Source organism: Bombus vancouverensis, unplaced genomic scaffold, assembly GCF_051014615.1.
Source record: "Bombus vancouverensis nearcticus unplaced genomic scaffold, iyBomVanc1_principal scaffold0043, whole genome shotgun sequence".
Lineage (NCBI taxonomy): Eukaryota > Metazoa > Arthropoda > Insecta > Hymenoptera > Apidae > Bombus > Bombus vancouverensis.
In genome coordinates, this window is record NW_027468934.1 from 469,761 (window position 1) to 487,387 (window position 17,627).

The 17,627-nt window shown below is 37.4% G+C and overlaps 1 long non-coding RNA gene across 1 annotated transcript in view; it reads left to right on the forward strand.

Annotated features, from left to right (window-relative positions):
* The window catches only part of LOC143304621 (uncharacterized), a 79,236-nt gene that overhangs the window by 985 nt on the left and 60,624 nt on the right, over positions 1–17,627 (forward strand). Inside the window, exons 2-3 of the long non-coding RNA XR_013061297.1 lie at positions 224–256; positions 641–768. This is a non-coding gene — a long non-coding RNA (uncharacterized LOC143304621). The remainder of the gene's footprint in view (positions 1–223; positions 257–640; positions 769–17,627) is intronic.

The following is a 17,627-nucleotide window of genomic DNA, read 5'->3' on the forward strand; positions in this document are numbered from 1 at the left end:
AAATCTTAACATTAAGGTACAATAAAACTGTCTGATACGTATCAAAAATCAGTGAATGTTTTATTCTCAAACTTTTATATTAGAGTTTCAATTTATATACTTATTAGAGTTTAGTCTTTATTGTTGTTAAATTTCCATGCTTATTATTGTGTATTAACAATATTAATGATATTTTCTGTTTTGTTATAGACATATCACAGCTTGAATTTCTTTGTCTTTTTAGGAATACTCCAACGGTGGCTCAAAAGCCAAGAATGTAAGTAACTTCACATATCTTACTTGAATTATGTGTATTCTGTATATTTTGCTTTGAATACTATTGATTAAGAAATACAATTTGATTCAAAATTTCATAGGTTAGGGTTTTCTAAGATTATTCTTCTATTAAAATAAAAAAAGTGTTAAAGTCTTAATACCAAATTATAAAACAAATGACTAATATATTTAAAAAATCGTTAGACTTCTGATTTCTAGATTTTAAACTTTTATATTAGAGTTTAAGTTTTTACATTTATGGATGTTTATTAGAATTTCAATCTTTATTATTACTAATGTTACGAGTGTAATAAATTTCCATTTTTCACAATCTCCAACATTCCAAATAATCAGCGATCACTTATCGTGTTTTGTTTTGTAACAGATTTTTCATAACCTCCATTTCCACCATTGGATTTTCGACAGTTCCTGCCTGATGTTAGTCCTTGAAATGATATTTGCTGAGATAATGCAGTGTCGATGGGAACGTTTTCCGCTTCTCCGCTTCTAATGGTGAGTCGCATGCGTTTTTGTTCCTCCGGTCACTCAATCATGTCGTAGGATGAAAGGTCCGAATCGGCACGGGTGACTGGTTGTATTATGTGGAATTTTTTGCGAGCATAGTGACCGCGGGTATTTTTTACACCCGTGAGTAGTAACATTTTTTTTCATAGCTTTATTTATTAGTTCAGGATAGGTCTTCTTACACATCGCGATTATAATCATTAATTTTTTAATAATTAGTTTAAACATATAAATTTGAGAATATATTCGTGGTACTGACAAATATGTATAATAGTATTCAGTATAAATATTTGCAAAAGGCAAATATCTAGACGAATATACTTGTATGACATAAATACACTTAATCTTAAGCAATGAATTTTAGTATAAATAATAGGTACCGAAGGAAAAATCGGATGCCCTCCGATTTCGTTGGAATGAAAGATGCTATTTTTACTCAATGATAATGACGATACATGCAATAAACGATACATTCATTTTGTGACAATATTAATTGTAATATATCACATTCTTTTGTTTGACTTCAGATACTATAAACGTAAGTAGAATTTAAAATATGAATTAAAATTTATTTCTTTTCCGTACAAGAATCTGTGAAATTTTATGTGCAAGAAGAAACTTCGCGACAGGCAGATTTTTGAAACAAAGCAATAATTTTGAACACTGTTTGTTACGTCGCGTAACACTCTACCTAGCCCAGGCCACACACCGCGGGCAATATGGCAACCAGATGTCTTCGGATACTCGCAGCGTATCCTCCATAGTTTCAAGTACCTTCCATAAATCTCATAGATTTCCTAGAAAAGGTCCTTCAAACGAAACAAACATCTGGTTCCGAGGAATTTCTAGAGACTATTGTCTACCACAGCTGAAAATGGAAAGTTAGTTTTTCTCACGTACGCTGCAACTTTCCTCCCACTAACCACTTTCTCTCGAGGGCGGTTAAGACCCTTCGTTTAACCAATTAACGACGAAGCCTACTCCCTCACTCTCCTAACTAAAATCGTCACGAACAAATCCGATGGTCCCGTGCGCTAGACACACCCATCCTTAGCTTTCCTCCGACACAGCATCGTCTCCCAAGACAGTACTGATTTTACATCCTTCGAACGGTCAACGTCCTTCCACCGGGTATACACACCCGCAGATCAGTCACTCACTCATCTCGTACATACGCATCAGCGTAACTGTCTTCGTTATAAGTTGTTGGAATAAACGGTGAAATATAACTTACTACTGTGTCATATTCATTTAACCACCTCTGTTATCTTAACCGAAACAGGGGAACGACTACTTCGCGGCGTCGATTCACCGAATCGTAGCGAGAATTTACGCCTCTCGCTGACGCGTTTTTCTCGCGACCGCGTCTCTCCGCGAACGGTCGTAACACTGTTTCTGCATTTTTGGAAATGTGCTTTGACGAAGAGATTGCCGAAGATTATTTCTATCTTGGTAATGCATTTAGAGACAATTATTCTATTTCATCGAGTCTTAGTCTTTTTTCAATTAATGTTACTTTTTTGATAATATTAAAATTTCAGTAATTTATTAAATTAATAAAGCAGAGTTATTATAATCCAAAACGAAGTAATAAAATGTAAAATCAAAGGACGTTAGTCCGTTAAATACAAATGAGACAAACTAATCATGCTTTTAGATTAGGATTTTCAGATTTAACAATTGCCGTGCCCATTGTCAGGATGTCATTCACGTGCTCAGGTGTTACTTGAATGGGAAAAAGACATTGGGCACGATGACTATAATTAATGCAAAAATTTCTCAGCTGCTGACCATGTGTTAGGGTATCGTGCACGACGTATTTTCCATATTGTGTATGTGTGTGGTTAGGCTGTGGAATTGCGTCGTTTTTCTCATTCGCTACAACTTAAGATACGAAAAATGTGGAGACGTATCAATACAATCACAATTCGTGGTAATATTAGCTACACGATTAAGCGTAACCACGCTGTGGAGGTGAACCTCTGATCGGTTAGACGCGTTTTCGAGTGACCAACCTGTTTCAGGGAATTTCATTCGAATAATCGACGGTATAGCTGGCACCAATGAAACATGTCATCGTCTCTGGCTTTGCCCGTCGATTTTTTTAATTTCGCGGTCGTGATCGCGAGTAGTTTTCGAAACGAACTTTAATATTGCTCGAGCATGCAAATGCAAACGGACAACGATCGCTATATGATCGTTGTTCATCCATGTGCACTCGGATCAGCTTCCGCGATTTATGTTTTTATTTCACCTTTATACTTTATTTTTTGGTTTGCGATTTTGAAAGTCTCGAGCTTACATGAAACTTCAGCGGGCATTGCGCCCGAAGAAAGAAGAGGTTACGAGCCGAAGAGGACCGGCAAACTGCCATAGAAGAGGGCAAGTACCAATGACTCCCCATCCTCTGGACTATCCAGAGCCCGGGAAGCCATTCTTGTTACTACTTTGTCACTACGCTCGCTTTTAGTATTTGTAGTAGTAGTAGTACTTCTTTTCTTTGGCCGATGTATATAACAGATAGTAAAAGTTAAAAGACAAGTGTTTGTATGTATCGTCGGAGAAAGGGATGAACGTATCGGGTTAAAACAAAAACTAGCCGGACAAGAAGGCGTGGAGACTGTACCGCGGCTTGGTAGATAAGCTAGATTTATGCGACGAATACAGAAGTTCGTAGTCAGATTACGATCGATCTGTCTGTACTCACGATCGCTTCGTAATCTCCAAGTTCGCATTCGACGAAAACGAACAGCATTGTACTGCCGAAGATTAAAATAGTTTAACTTTCGATTGATTATATTGGTAAAATGCAATTACGTTTCAGAAGTTCCGAGTTGACCTGTACGTTCTATCGTTTCGGTTTTTTAAAAAAAGGGAATTCAATTGTTTCAACTATAATTTATATTACATAGTTAGTATTCGATACAATATTCATCGTTATTAATTGCACGCGTATATACGAACTTTTACGAAATTGTTAAGGTATAGAGAGGATTCGGAAATACAAATAGTTCACTTTATTTCGCACACAACAGCTATACTTATATATTACACTCCGAAGACCTCGATAACCTTCTTGCACGCACGCTTGTTGTCAACCGACTCTTCTAGATTCTTCTAACAGGCTCCAATCGTCTTTTGTCTCAACTGAGACCTGGACGCCCTCTGACGCTTACGCACACATTCACATGTACAGTATAACTGTATCATCTAACTGTAACGATTTGACGATTCCATGAATTTTCATTGTTCGAATCGCTCGATTAATGTGATATTACATCGTTGAATCGCGTCAGCAGTGTTTAAATGTGATTGTTAAATCTGTCAATAAGTTAATTAATTTGGACGATTTAATAATCTATTCTAATAATATTATTTGTAGTAATTAGAGCACGTTACATGTGTAGGATTCTCAGAATTAATTTAACCGGACCGTAACTGATACTGCTTCCTTTTGTATCTGTTACAACAAATCAATCAAATACATAGTAGTTCGTATCGATTAGAGCGCTAGAAATTTCAATCACCGAGTAGTAACGATAAAGACGAACAATGAAATAGCGATATAAATAGAATAAACGACAATAAGAAATACGTGCGATTAAAAGTCATATCTCAATGGTAATTAAAATCGTATGCTGCAACAACGTCATTCTTTTAATCAACCATATCCTTTTCTCAAATTTTTCAACTTTAAAACGAATAGATTAAATTGTGTTCGTAATTCTAATTCTACTTTTACCGCGCAAATTTTGTATTGCATTATACGATGTACTGACCGATCCGAGACGAATGTAAAATATCAAAAAAAAAAAGCGAACGTTATCCATTCAAGTTCTTTAATTAACGTTATAACTATAACTAGATCGTATGCTAATTTATCTTTTATTTACATGGAAACGACAGAAAGCAGTATTCATCCCTGGCGCGAGTCTCCTTCAATTTCCCTTCCTTTGATTATATTTCGCGCGATGCTAAAGAAAGTTCTTCGGTTAATGCTGTCTCAATATTTATATCTGCCGGAAGCTAATTGTTCAAAAGAGATCCTTTTATTTCACGGGCCGGCCGGAGCGTCGCTTCTTCAGCTCCGTGTTTTACCTTCTCTCTTTCCCTTTTCGAATCATAATTCGAGTTTCAAAGGAAAAGCTAAGTAGAATCCGAAACAAAACCACGTGGTCAGCCAGGTGGTAATTATTAACGCGACGGCAAGAAGGTTGCCGCGATTAATAAGGGGAAAGCAAAAATTCCGACGGAAGGAAATAAGAGGGAAGAAGAGAGAGGGATAGCGAAGAGATTGGTTGAATAGCCCGACAACGTGTTTCACCTACATGCACACACCTGCGTTGTAATGTTTTGCAATATGATATTATGCGGCACTCACAATATGACAGGGTATTATCCTCACGCAGCGCGGATTTCCATATTGCGGCTAACGTGGCATTACGCGAAATCAACTGTACAACTACGAGTTTACCGTTAAACGTCGTTAGCTACCGCGCCGTGAGTCTAAATGCACGTCGTGTCTCAATATCACGAGGACTTTTCTCGATTACCGACCTGTTAATCCACAATCGCCATTTTCTAGCGGAACAACTCGCGCCTAAAATATTTATATCTTACGTTGGATGCTCGACTTCGATTCCACCAGAACTGCCGTTTCATTTTTGCCAAATCGGATAAATAGCAGTTACCATTTTCAACGTATAACGTAGAATCGAAGTGTATGGAATAATGAGGGAACATCGTTCGTTTGCTATTACCAATTAAAGTATGAATTTTGAATGAAACGTTCACTGTGAGCTAAGAACTTTCACGTACGAAGAGTAGAAAAACGAAAATCACAAGTCACGTTTCTCGGTTTTTATAGAAAAACAATTTTCAATAACAAAATAGTAGTAGAACAGCTGAAGGTAATTGTAGAAAATATATAGAAAAAAGATAGCAAAATAGTAGCTTTTATACTTAACGATTATTAACTAGTAATCCGTTCGTAACGCTACTTGTTAATTATTATACGTAAATACATACAGCACGCAATCGCACGTATGTATGTTGGTCGAATATACGTTTTCCTTCTAGAAAGTAATAAAATCTTGTTCCAAGCTTTCAAACTTTTTGATACTAAATCCTTACTATATAAATACGCTACACTCGTAATTAGCCTCCGTAAGGAAAGACCCGTTTCAGTTAGTTACCTAAAAAAATATGGAAAATATTTCAGTTTTTAAGCTCGTTATACCGGCTTCCTAATTATACCTATTTTTGTACTGGCTAACTAACGTTCAATTTCCTTTATTATCCTTACACGATAAACACGTACAGAATGTCCTCCTCCTACGTCTCTTTGAATATTTCGCATATAATTAAAAATTACGTGAAAACACACGAAAACGTTATTAAAGTGTACCATTAATGTATAATGTTGCATTTGAACGAAATAAGTTTTACGTCGTTACTTTTATTCCATACAACTATATTTACGATAAAGACTTACAGTCTACGTAAGATCTAAAAAAAAATATCCAAAATTTTAAGGTTTAGAGAATGGAACAAATCTCTGCTCACGTACCGTTTCCTTGATTGCGTTCATAAAAGTGTGAATTTGCGTGAACATCCGCATTGCTAAAGATTTGGAATGGTCGATTATAATTTCGACGATAACGTCGATAATAGCCTCAAATATGATTTAGACTAAAATTATATCTGCGAAGAATGGCGAAGAAGAAACGAAGAAAAGCGGATAGGAAATATTATCAGGAAGCATAGGAAGCGATTAGATACATTAAAAGTAGCGTTAAGTAAGACCAATATAAGTATGTCGGAGATGAAATGAAAACCGGAGCCTTCCCTATGCAATTTTGAGGAGGCCTTTTAATGCTTTAGCCCAGATTTTATCATAACTGTAATTAAATAATTGTCATCTGTAATTGTTTGACATTTGTGAAAAGCGAAAGTGGGTTCGAGGTGACAACTGGTCGCTGAACGTAGCCACGGTCACGGGATAAACGTTTTGCCTGACGAAGGTGTGGATTGGTTGTATTATTCTCCCTAGAAATCACATAGAATTGTACTTTAGAGATGTCGATATAATGGGACACACGTTGTATGAGGAATCAATCTCCAGACAGATATTGCCTAGCAACAACGATTGGAACCTTCTCGATGTTTCCAGCGAGAATACAACAAACAAATGCAGTCGTATTACGAAAAAGATTTTAATCAGGGAGGGATTCGTGTGATCGCCTTGGAAAGTGATACATCGAGTAATTTTTTCCGAGTGATTCAGCAAACGTATTTTTTTTGTGTTATAAAAATTGTTTAAAGTTTTCCCGTTGACCGTGGATTCGTTTGAACCCCGGATCATTGTTTATAGCGTAAATTAAATTCAATATTTGTAAATTTATCAATCGTTAATTTTCATTATTCGTTAAATTAGTAAATCGTAAGATATATTATTCGTTTCTTTTATTGTTCGATAAAACTTATTATTCTTTAATCTAATTAATAATTTAATTTATCATTTGTTAATCAATCATATCATTTACAAAATTCATTATTCATAATATTTGTAAAACCTTGTTTATTCGTGTAAATATATTCTCTGTTTTGTAAAACAATGGCTAATTCAAACGAAGAATCGTTACGCGCCTTAAATCCTAATGTTAACCCGACATCAGAAGTGGGATCAAGCCCAAGTGTCACTTTGGAACAACTCATGAAAATCATGAACCAGATGACTCAGCCTAGGGAGCAAAAGTCGAGTATGGAACCTAAGGATGTAACGTTGTCACGTTTTGATCCTGAAGGCACGGGCGCTGATCCATTCGCGTGGTGCTCATACACAGATGTGATTTTGAAAGACTATCCGATGCAAGATAGTGTGTTACTTTCTGCTTTAAATCGTGCCCTAAAGGGATCTGCTGCACATTGGCTTTCACAAATAGTGCGCGGTGGAAAACTTTCCTGGCCAACGTTTAAGGAACAATTCCTTTCGCGTTTTGGTGGCACAGAGACAGCCGCCACGGCATTAATAAGGATGTCCAGAGAACGACCGACGGAGACCGAAACTCTAGGAGCTTACGGTAGTCGCCTCCGTTCCATGTTGCAGATAAAGATGCAAGATCTAACGATGCCCGAAGTACTCAATGCCTTAACTCTTTATATGCTAAACTTACAAGATCAACGCTTTCATCGATTAACGCTCGCAAATAATATCAAGACGGAAGAACAATGTTATGATGAAATGAGAGCTTATCCTTACAACGATCTGCCGGCAACTTTGTTAGGAAATACATCGGAGGAACCTGAAGTTAAACGACGCAAGTTATCGCATTACCGGGTGAAGTGTCATTATTGTGGTACTCTTGGACACAAAATAACGGAGTGTCGCAAGAGGATGCGTAGTGAACAGCGGAAGGATACAAAGGATACAAAGGATACACAACACCAGGAAAGAAACCGTCCAGCTTCATCGTCCAAGGTGGTTTGCTTCAAGTGTCGTGCGGAGGGTCATATCGCACCTGATTGTCCACAACTGCAGAACAGAAAATCCGGCTTCAAGAATGAACGTCGAGTCGACTCCTGTGTGGTAGAGCCTCCAGCTGGTAAATTAAGTCATCTGGGTAAGTCGTACCCATTTTATTTCGATTCCGGAGCCGAATGCTCATTAATCAAAGAATCCGTAGCTTCGAAATTTTCTGGCAAACGAACGACTGATGTAGTAATAATGCGAGGCATAGGGAATACTTGTGTTAACAGTACATCTCAGATTTTATCCACTGTATGTATTAACGGTTTTACATTGGAGATAACTTTTCATGCCCTTCTGATAATTACTTAAAATACGATATCATGATTGGTCGTGAAATTTTGAGCCAAGGTTTTGACGTGAATGTTACACGAAACAGTGTCGATATTTGTAAGACAAAAATAGTTAACGCTTGTAGCAGAGTCGCGGAAGATGTGATCAACATTAATGAGGTCGACACTGATGTAGTTGGTAACGATAAAGATCGATTGATTTCTGTTCTCGAGAAATACAAAGAGTCATTTATTACGGGTTTTCCGCGGAATCGTGTAAATACGGGTCAATTAGAAATTCGTTTAATTGATCCCAACGTTACCGTGCAACGAAGACCTTATAGACTCAGTGAGGAGGAGCGGGGAATAGTTCGAGAGAGGATAGGTGAACTGATCCGAGCAAAAATCATAAGACCGAGTAATTCACCATTCGCAAGCCCTTTATTACTTGTTAAAAAAAAGAACGGTTCAGATAGATTATGTGTAGATTACCGAGCATTAAATAAAAACACCGTCGCGGATCGGTACCCTCTTCCTCTCATAGCTGATCAGATCGCGAGACTGAGAGGGGCGAAATACTTTATAAGCCTGGATATGGCCAGCGGGTTTCATCAAATTCCTATTCACCCGAATTCGACTGAATATACCGCGTTCGTTACTCCTGATGGTCAATATGAATACATGACGATGCCGTTTGGATTGAAGAATGCACCGTCTGTTTTTCAGAGGGCCATTTTCAATGCCTTAGGTGATCTTGCTTATTCATATGTTGTCGTTTATTTGGATGATGTTTTAATTATTGCCGATACGATAGATCAGGCGTTAGAAAGATTAAACACCGTCCTAGATACCCTCGTAAACGCCGGATTCTCTTTCAACTTTTCTAAATGTTCTTTCTTGAAGACGTCAGTACTTTATCTGGGTTATGTGATTCATAACGGAGAAGTCCGACCAAACCCAGGTAAAGTACAAGCCTTGAGCTCTTTGCCCGCACCAACGACTGTTACACAGCTCCGGCAATTCATTGGTTTAGCTTCTTACTTTCGAAAATTTGTTCCTAAATTCTCACAATGAATATTTGTATGCTCTCACTTCCGGTAGCAAGAACATAAATTGGACGGATAAACATGAAAAAATTAGGCAAAAAGTAATTTCTATTCTGACCAATGAGCCGGTGCTAATGATTTTTGACCCCAAATATCCAATAGAACTACATACGGATGCTAGTTCCGAAGGATTTGGGGCTATCCTAATGCATAGGGTCGAAGGTAAAAATAGAGTAGTTGAGTATTAATAGCAAGCGGACTAGCCCTGCGGAATCTAGATATCATTCTTATGAGTTAGAAACGCTGGCAGTGGTAAACGCCATCAAGCATTTTCGTCACTATCTGCACGGTCGGGAATTTCTTGTTGTCACTGATTGTAATTCTCTGAAGGCATCCAGTGACAAGGTACATTTAAATGACAGGGTTTACAGATGGTGGGCTTACCTGCAAACTTTTACCTTTGACATTATGTATCGGGAAGGCAAACGAATGGCTCATGTAGATTTCTTTTCGAGAAATCCCGTAGATCTGGATCACCGTACGATCAACAAAATTGTAGAGAAAGAAATCAATCTATCTGAAATCTCCGATGATTGGTTGTTAGCAGAACAACGTCGCGACCCACAAATCTCTGAGATCGTCCGTAAGTTGCAAAATGAAGAGCTCGCGGAAGATATTGCGAATACGTATGAATTACGGTCTGGTACACTCCATCGGAAAATACAGAGAAAAGGTAGAACTCTTTGCTTGCCCATTGTCCCAAGGGGTTTCAGGTGGTCCGTCATTAATCATGTGCATCAGTCTATTATGCACTTAGGTTGGGATAAAACGCTTGAGAAACTATACGAGTATTACTGGTTTGAAGGAATGGCGAAATATGTTCGCAAATTCGTTGAGAACTGTCATGCTTGTCGAGTTTCGAAGGCTAGTTCGGGTAAAGTACAAGCTGAACTACATCCCATACCTAAGACCAGCATACCCTGGCATACGGTACACATGGATATAACGGGTAAATTAAGTGGTAAGAGTGACTCGAAAGAGTATATCATTGTTTTAGTTGATGCTTTCACGAAATTTGTATACCTGTATCATACTCGTAAATTAGATTCCTTTAATACCATTATAGCACTTAAGTCCGCTATATTTTTATTCGGCAATCCCTGCCGGGTAATTGCAGACCAAGGAAGGTGTTTTACGGGTAAAGATTTCCAAAATTTCTGCCAGAATAGACATATTAGACTTCACTTAATAGCAACTGGTGCGAGTAGGGCCAATGGACAGGTAGAGCGTGTTATGAGTACGCTGAAAAATATGTTAACGACGGTGGAAACGACCGGGCGATCTTGGCAAGACGCGATTGGGGAGATACAACTGGCCTTGAATTGCACTACCAATCGTGTAACCAAATCAAGTCCTCTGGAATTATTAATTGGGAAGGCAGCTAGGCCCTACGGTTTATTGTTGCCTGATAATATTGAGGAAAAGGAAGTAGACATCTTCAATGTAAGGCAACAAGCGATACGGAACATAGAGACTTGCGCCAGTTGTGATAAAGACCGGTTTGACAAAACGAAAGCGAAGATAGTTAGGTTTAATCTCGGTGACTTTGTGTTACGTAAGAACGAGGAGAGAAACCAAACAAAGCTAGATCCGAAATTCAAGGGTCCATTCGTGATAACGGAAGTTTTAGAGGGGGATAGATATATTTTAAAAACTCTAGATGGCAAACGGTCATATAAGGATAGACACGACAAGTTGAGGAAGAGGCCAGATGGTTGTATTCCTGCTGAGTTGGATGTCTGCGGTGATGACAGCGACGGTGATAATAACGATGCGAGCACATTGATCTCTGGGAATCATTAACGCCGCATTGTGGTCATAGTAATATACCCAGTGTAGTGTATGCGCCTTTTTATAATACTCCCAGTGTAGTGTATGCGCCTTTTATAATTCTCCCAGTGTAGTGTGTGCGCCTTTTATAATTCTCTCAGTGTAGTGTATGCGCCTTTTATAATACTCCCAGTGTAGTGCTTGTATTTTTATAATATCCTCACTGGTGCCCTGCGCTTTCTATAATATCCTCACTGGTGCCCTGCGCTTATTATAATATCCTCAATGGTGCCCTGTGCTTTCTATAATATCCTCACTGGTGTCTTGTGCTTTTTGTTATGCATCCAACGTGGTTATGCGATTCAACAAACTGAGATCTTTGTGTGGAGTCGAAAATGATCTGTCGTGTCATTGCGGTCTGACTGGTGATTTACGGAGTGCAACTGGCACTTTGAATACAAACTATAACACTAATTTGAGTTCTTTTTCATTTCCTTGCTTGTCAAATTTTTGAACAGAGCTTGTTGCTGAATTGGACCCTTGACTTATTTGGAACATCTAATCGAATGGTAAATAATATCAGTTACACCGAGTCTAATGTTAAAACTCTGTATTTTAGCTGCACACGAGGACGTGTGATAGTCAATATGGCCGTGTCGGAGATGAAATGAAAACCGGAGCCTTCCCTATGCAATTTTGAGGAGGCCTTTTAATGCTTTAGCCCAGATTTTATCATAACTGTAATTAAGTAATTGTCATCTGTAATTGTTTGACATTTGTGAAAAGCGAAAGTGGGTTCGAGGTGACAACTGGTCGCTGAACGTAGCCACGGTCACGGGATAAACGTTTTGCCTGACGAAGGTGTGGATTGGTTGTTTTGTTCTCCCTAGAAATCACATAGAATTGTACTTTAGAGATGTCGATATAATGGGACACACGTTGTATGAGGAATCAATCTCCAGACAGAAACTGCCTAGCAACGGCGTTTGGATCTTTCTCGATGTTTCCAAGGAGTATATAACAAACTTTTGACAGATATTGCCTAGCAACAACGATTGGAACCTTCTCGATGTTTCCAGCGAGAATATAACAAACAAATGCAGTCGTATTACGAAAAAGATTTTAATCAGGGAGGGTTTCGTGTGATCGCCTTGGAAAGTGATACATCGAGTAATTTTTTCCGAGTGATTCAGCAAACGTATTTTTTTTGTGTTATAAAAATTGTTTAAAGTTTTCCCGTTGACCGTGGATTCGTTTGAACCCCGGATCATTGTTTGTAGCGTAAATTAAATTCAATATTTGTAAATTTATCAATCGTTAATTTTCATTATTCGTTAAATTAGTAAATCGTAAGATATATTATTCGTTTCTTTTATTGTTCGATAAAACTTATTATTCTTTAATCTAATTAATAATTTAATTTATCATTTGTTAATCAATCATATCATTTATAAAAATTCATTATTCATAATATTGGTAAAACCTTGTTTATTCGTGTAAATATATTCTCTGTCTTGTAAAACAATGGCTAATTCAAACGAAGAATCGTTACACGCCTTAAATCCTAATGTTAACCCGACAAGTATAAATGCAGAATGTTGGTACACGTTATCGTGCACATAAAACCGTATACCTTATAACGAAACTCGGAAGTATAGTTGCTTTTAAAACGGATGCCCATACCCCGCGTAAAACGTCTGTTTGAATGATAGGTGGGAGTGTCCGGAAGTCAGTGGCATAGCGCGAGCTAGCCAACGTGAATTACGAATTCCTTTGTTCGTCCTTTGAAAAAAGTCCGCCCTTGTCGGCATCAAAAGAGCATTAAAACGTAGGAATAAAAAGTCTCTCTATCGACTGATATACTTTATAAGGATCTGGCTATTCTCGAGTGTGACACGGTATTACCGCAAGCGCATGCTCGTACTTTACGAAAATCATTTTCGTAAATATCGAGGTTCTCACGCAGTTCTAATAGCTCGATTTTTATTTTACTTTTTGATTTTATTTGCTTACTCGTGGATAACAAAACGTATTTAACAAAAGCAACAACGTTGCTTTATTTACAACGATTCCACAAAATTTCTAACAATCCTGATATGTCAAAGTTTTCTCAGTTCTTCGAGTTCTTCGAGTTGAGAGCTCTAATGTCCTACATATGTGGTTCGCGAAAGTCTTGAGTTTTAGAAATCCATGAAATTGTTAATTATAAAATCCGTGATTCCTGTGCCATTCTTAAAAAGTCCAAATAACTCTATTCTATAATATAAATATAATAATAGTAAAAATTGATAGTACAGCATGGTAATAGCTAAACTAAAAATTTATGCTTTATAACATTTTAACACTGAATAGTGCTTTAATTCCATTAACAGACTTAACAGCAGAATTTAATCAATAGTATGATCAGGTGATATTTCATCTTTTCACGCGAGCACGTAATTCCACTGTTCTAACATAAAAATAACGAACGCTATTCGTTCGAATATCAATTTCAATGTCCCCTACTATTAACGACAGGGTACTCGTTGCTTAATTAACGACCTTAACCAACTACATTTCGATTTTATTAGCCTCGATCGAGCAACGAGCAAAAGGCAAGAGCGACCGCCGCCAGTTTCATCCCTTTTCCGTTCTTTAATCAGAATCTTCATCTATGAAATTGAAGCTTGCAGCAGCATATCGAATTAAAGTGGAAGCATGTATCGGTGAATAAATAGCCGACCGTTCGAATCGTTCGTACGTCTCTTCGCATGCATTCACGTTCGTTTTAGTTACGGTTTGTAAAAATTTTTAAGCGCCACGCCGGATCATTAATTTTTGTTAACACCGCTTCGCGAATATCGCGACAAAAGACGGAAAGAGAAAAGCGTGGTTAACGGAGATATGCACGGGGCCGATGCGTTCTCAGGACCGTATCGCGTCTCTCTGTCTGACACGAGCCACGTAATGTTTCCTGGCGGGACCGATCCGCTTCGATCGATCCATACTTGAGAGACAAAGAAGAAAATAAAACATTGAATTTTTCACGCGGACAGGAAATTGCGAGTGCTTTTTAAACATCCCTGTTTTTTAAGCGCAACTTTCCGTAATAAATCTTTTGTTAGTATGATATCGACAAATGCAACAGGGTTGCGTGTTATTACGCAAAACGGTATGAAAAATGCAACGACAAGGGTAATCGTTTCTTAGTAGCAAAGTATCGGATTGTCCGGAAAGGTTAGAAGTTTTGATATATTTTTATATTTTTGTTCATCTTCGCGCGGTAAAGAGTGACATGTTTTTGTAACTAATTCGATTTTATCATGAAATCTCGTAAATGATCGATAAAGAGTCGTTTCGTATCTACGTTAGTGTAATGCGAAGGAACACCGTCGTATAGAAATTTGCAAATATAACTACGCGTTAAACGATTATCCTTAGGTGTTACATCTGTAATTAAATCCTTTGAGAAGGATCTTGGTTTCCAGATTAATCTTCAGACGACTAGGATAACAGTCTGCCTGTTGCAATAGTTAACAACGAAATTACTTGGATTATCTGTATTTAGTATAATTATGTTCGTATAATTAATCGATCGTGCCACGTCTATTACACGCTTTTCTTATTAGTACGCAGATTCTGCAAGCGATGAATTTTTATAAACAATGTTTTGTTTATTTATTGTATTGGATTAAAATCCTTGTTAACGATTTTCCAATTGATACATCAAACGACGAATAGGACATTGTAAAGGGTTTGTAGTAACGTACTATGTAATCGAAAGTAGAACGTACGTTAAGAGAATATTGCTATCAGTAGCGAATTTTATCGTTGAACGAATTAAATAATCGAACGACTAATTTCTTTTAATCCGAAAGGTTCGACTTTTACTTCAAGTACAAATAAAAATATTTCATTATCTTTTCTATGTTTATACCACTTCTCAAATGTTACAGATTTTTCCACTTGTTCTTGCCATCGAATAATACGTTATATAAGTTTTAGACACTCGGTTGACATTTTCAATTTCGATGATCGATACAACTAATACATTTTACACGGTACAATGTATGTGAGTAGATATCTGAGATTCCAAATGATCGTATTTATCTTTTACGATTATTCCACGATACAAAATTATCTATTTCGCTATTCGTTTACTTATTTGCACAGTCCTTCGCGAGTAATAGCTAGTGATTATTATTTATGTAGTATCGTGGACGAAAGGCCTAAGAAATATCGGGCGAACTATGAACAATGTCGCGAGAGCCGAGGCGCCGTCGGGCCCATCGGTCTTTTCAAGTGCATAGTTTCGTGGAAAAGACCTACGTGACCCTGGCTACGAGCGTCTGCAGAACACGTGTGCGGTGGGCCTAGGAAAAAGGCAATAGGATGCGACAACGGCCAGAGTGCGAGTCGAGAAGCCGAGTGCGAGTTGAGCGGAGACAGAGTTTGCTAGTGGCGTTGCCGAGAGAGTGTGGATTGCGCTGTTTTCTGTACGTTTGGTATGAATAGTTCAAGTTAATCAACAATCGTCTTTTTCTGTCTGATTAACATCTCTATTGTCCACTCTTTGTAAACATATTACATCACGATATTACATTTATTTTTAATTGAATGTTTAAGGCGAGTTCGAACAATTTCGCTGTTTTCGTCGAAATATTTATGTCTACTCGTATAAGGTTGCGCATAATACATACCGTGCGGCATGAAAGTTATAAAATTTCAACCTCTTAAAGGGGAACGAGTACATAAATTTGCAGTTCGCAAGAAAGTTGTAGATCGAGGCAGCGTAAAGGATGTTCTAACGCCATAAAAAACATTTCCTTGCGTTTTTCTGCGTTGGTGGTAATGATATCATTAGTAACTATGATAGCACAGTATAATTGGTAACACGATACCTTAGTGCTGCGTGAAACTTTGAGACACTTTGTATAAAATATAGACGAAGGCTAGTAATTATTTTCTAGCGCTAATGCTCCTTACGAACTTAACTTCCTTTTTCCTCTGTAACCAGTCTTGTTACTTTGTTTCTCAAATTAATAAACCATAATTGCATAGTAGCGAACCTCTGGAAACTCAACAACCATCAACTATTCCATTGTTTGTCATATGTAGGCAATTTGCGAAAAAACAAGGCATGCAAGTTACGATATAAGTGCCGTATACAACGCCATATAATTAATTCGATATAAAAATCTGAAACTTTCGCAAATTTTATTTTATTTGGAATTTTATATGTTATTATAAGGCACGTATGACGCGAATGAAATAATACATAGACGATAAAAGCGGCGATGAAAAGCATCGAATTTGTGATATACGTCGGCAGAGTCCTGCCGTACGATCGAATTAATATTGTTAATGGAAAGTTTCGAAATCGCAAGTTACAAGTCACTAATATCGATATGACAAATATCCTGCATAACGCGTTCACAAGTTTAATAACGAAATAAATGAAATTTCATAAGTAAATTTTACAAATTATAAATTATTTGATTGTCTCGTTTGATGAAAAATTACGAAATTACGAACAAGAAGTCTATAATCTACGACATGTGACTTGTCGATTTATTAATATTATTCGTAGGTAAATTACCGTGGAAGAAGACCGAGGCCCGGTTGAATTTTACCAAAGTATACACATCACGAGACAAAACGAACGACTAGTAGCAAAATTTGTTGTAATATGCCCAAATGGTCCATTAAAAGATTGGCTATAGTATATCGTAATTGAAGTACACGTGGCTTAGCTTTGTTCGTTAAAACGTCGCGTCGATTTTAAATATCACTGCTTGAATCAAGTCGGCGGAAGTATTTACGCTGATTCGAAAGAACATTATTTAACTTACAATTTAAAAATCAACGATTTCGAGAAGCTGAAGAATGTTTTTGATAACAAGATCGTTCCTCAAGGTTTACCTAGGCAATAATCTACGCTACGTAATAGTCAATTCGATTGATTCAATAAGAAAACTCATAAAATCTAGTTACAATATAAAAAATTTATGATCGATATTGGCAATATTATCCGTAACACGTTAACGCAAGAGTAAAAATAAGATGTAAAAGATGTTCGTATCGCGTACGATTACGCTCGATGATATGCTAAACAAGTATAAAGCTTGCAAGCCCATCATCGTTTATCCAATTTAATTGAGTCGTGAACGACAAGAAGGATTATTGAAGGAT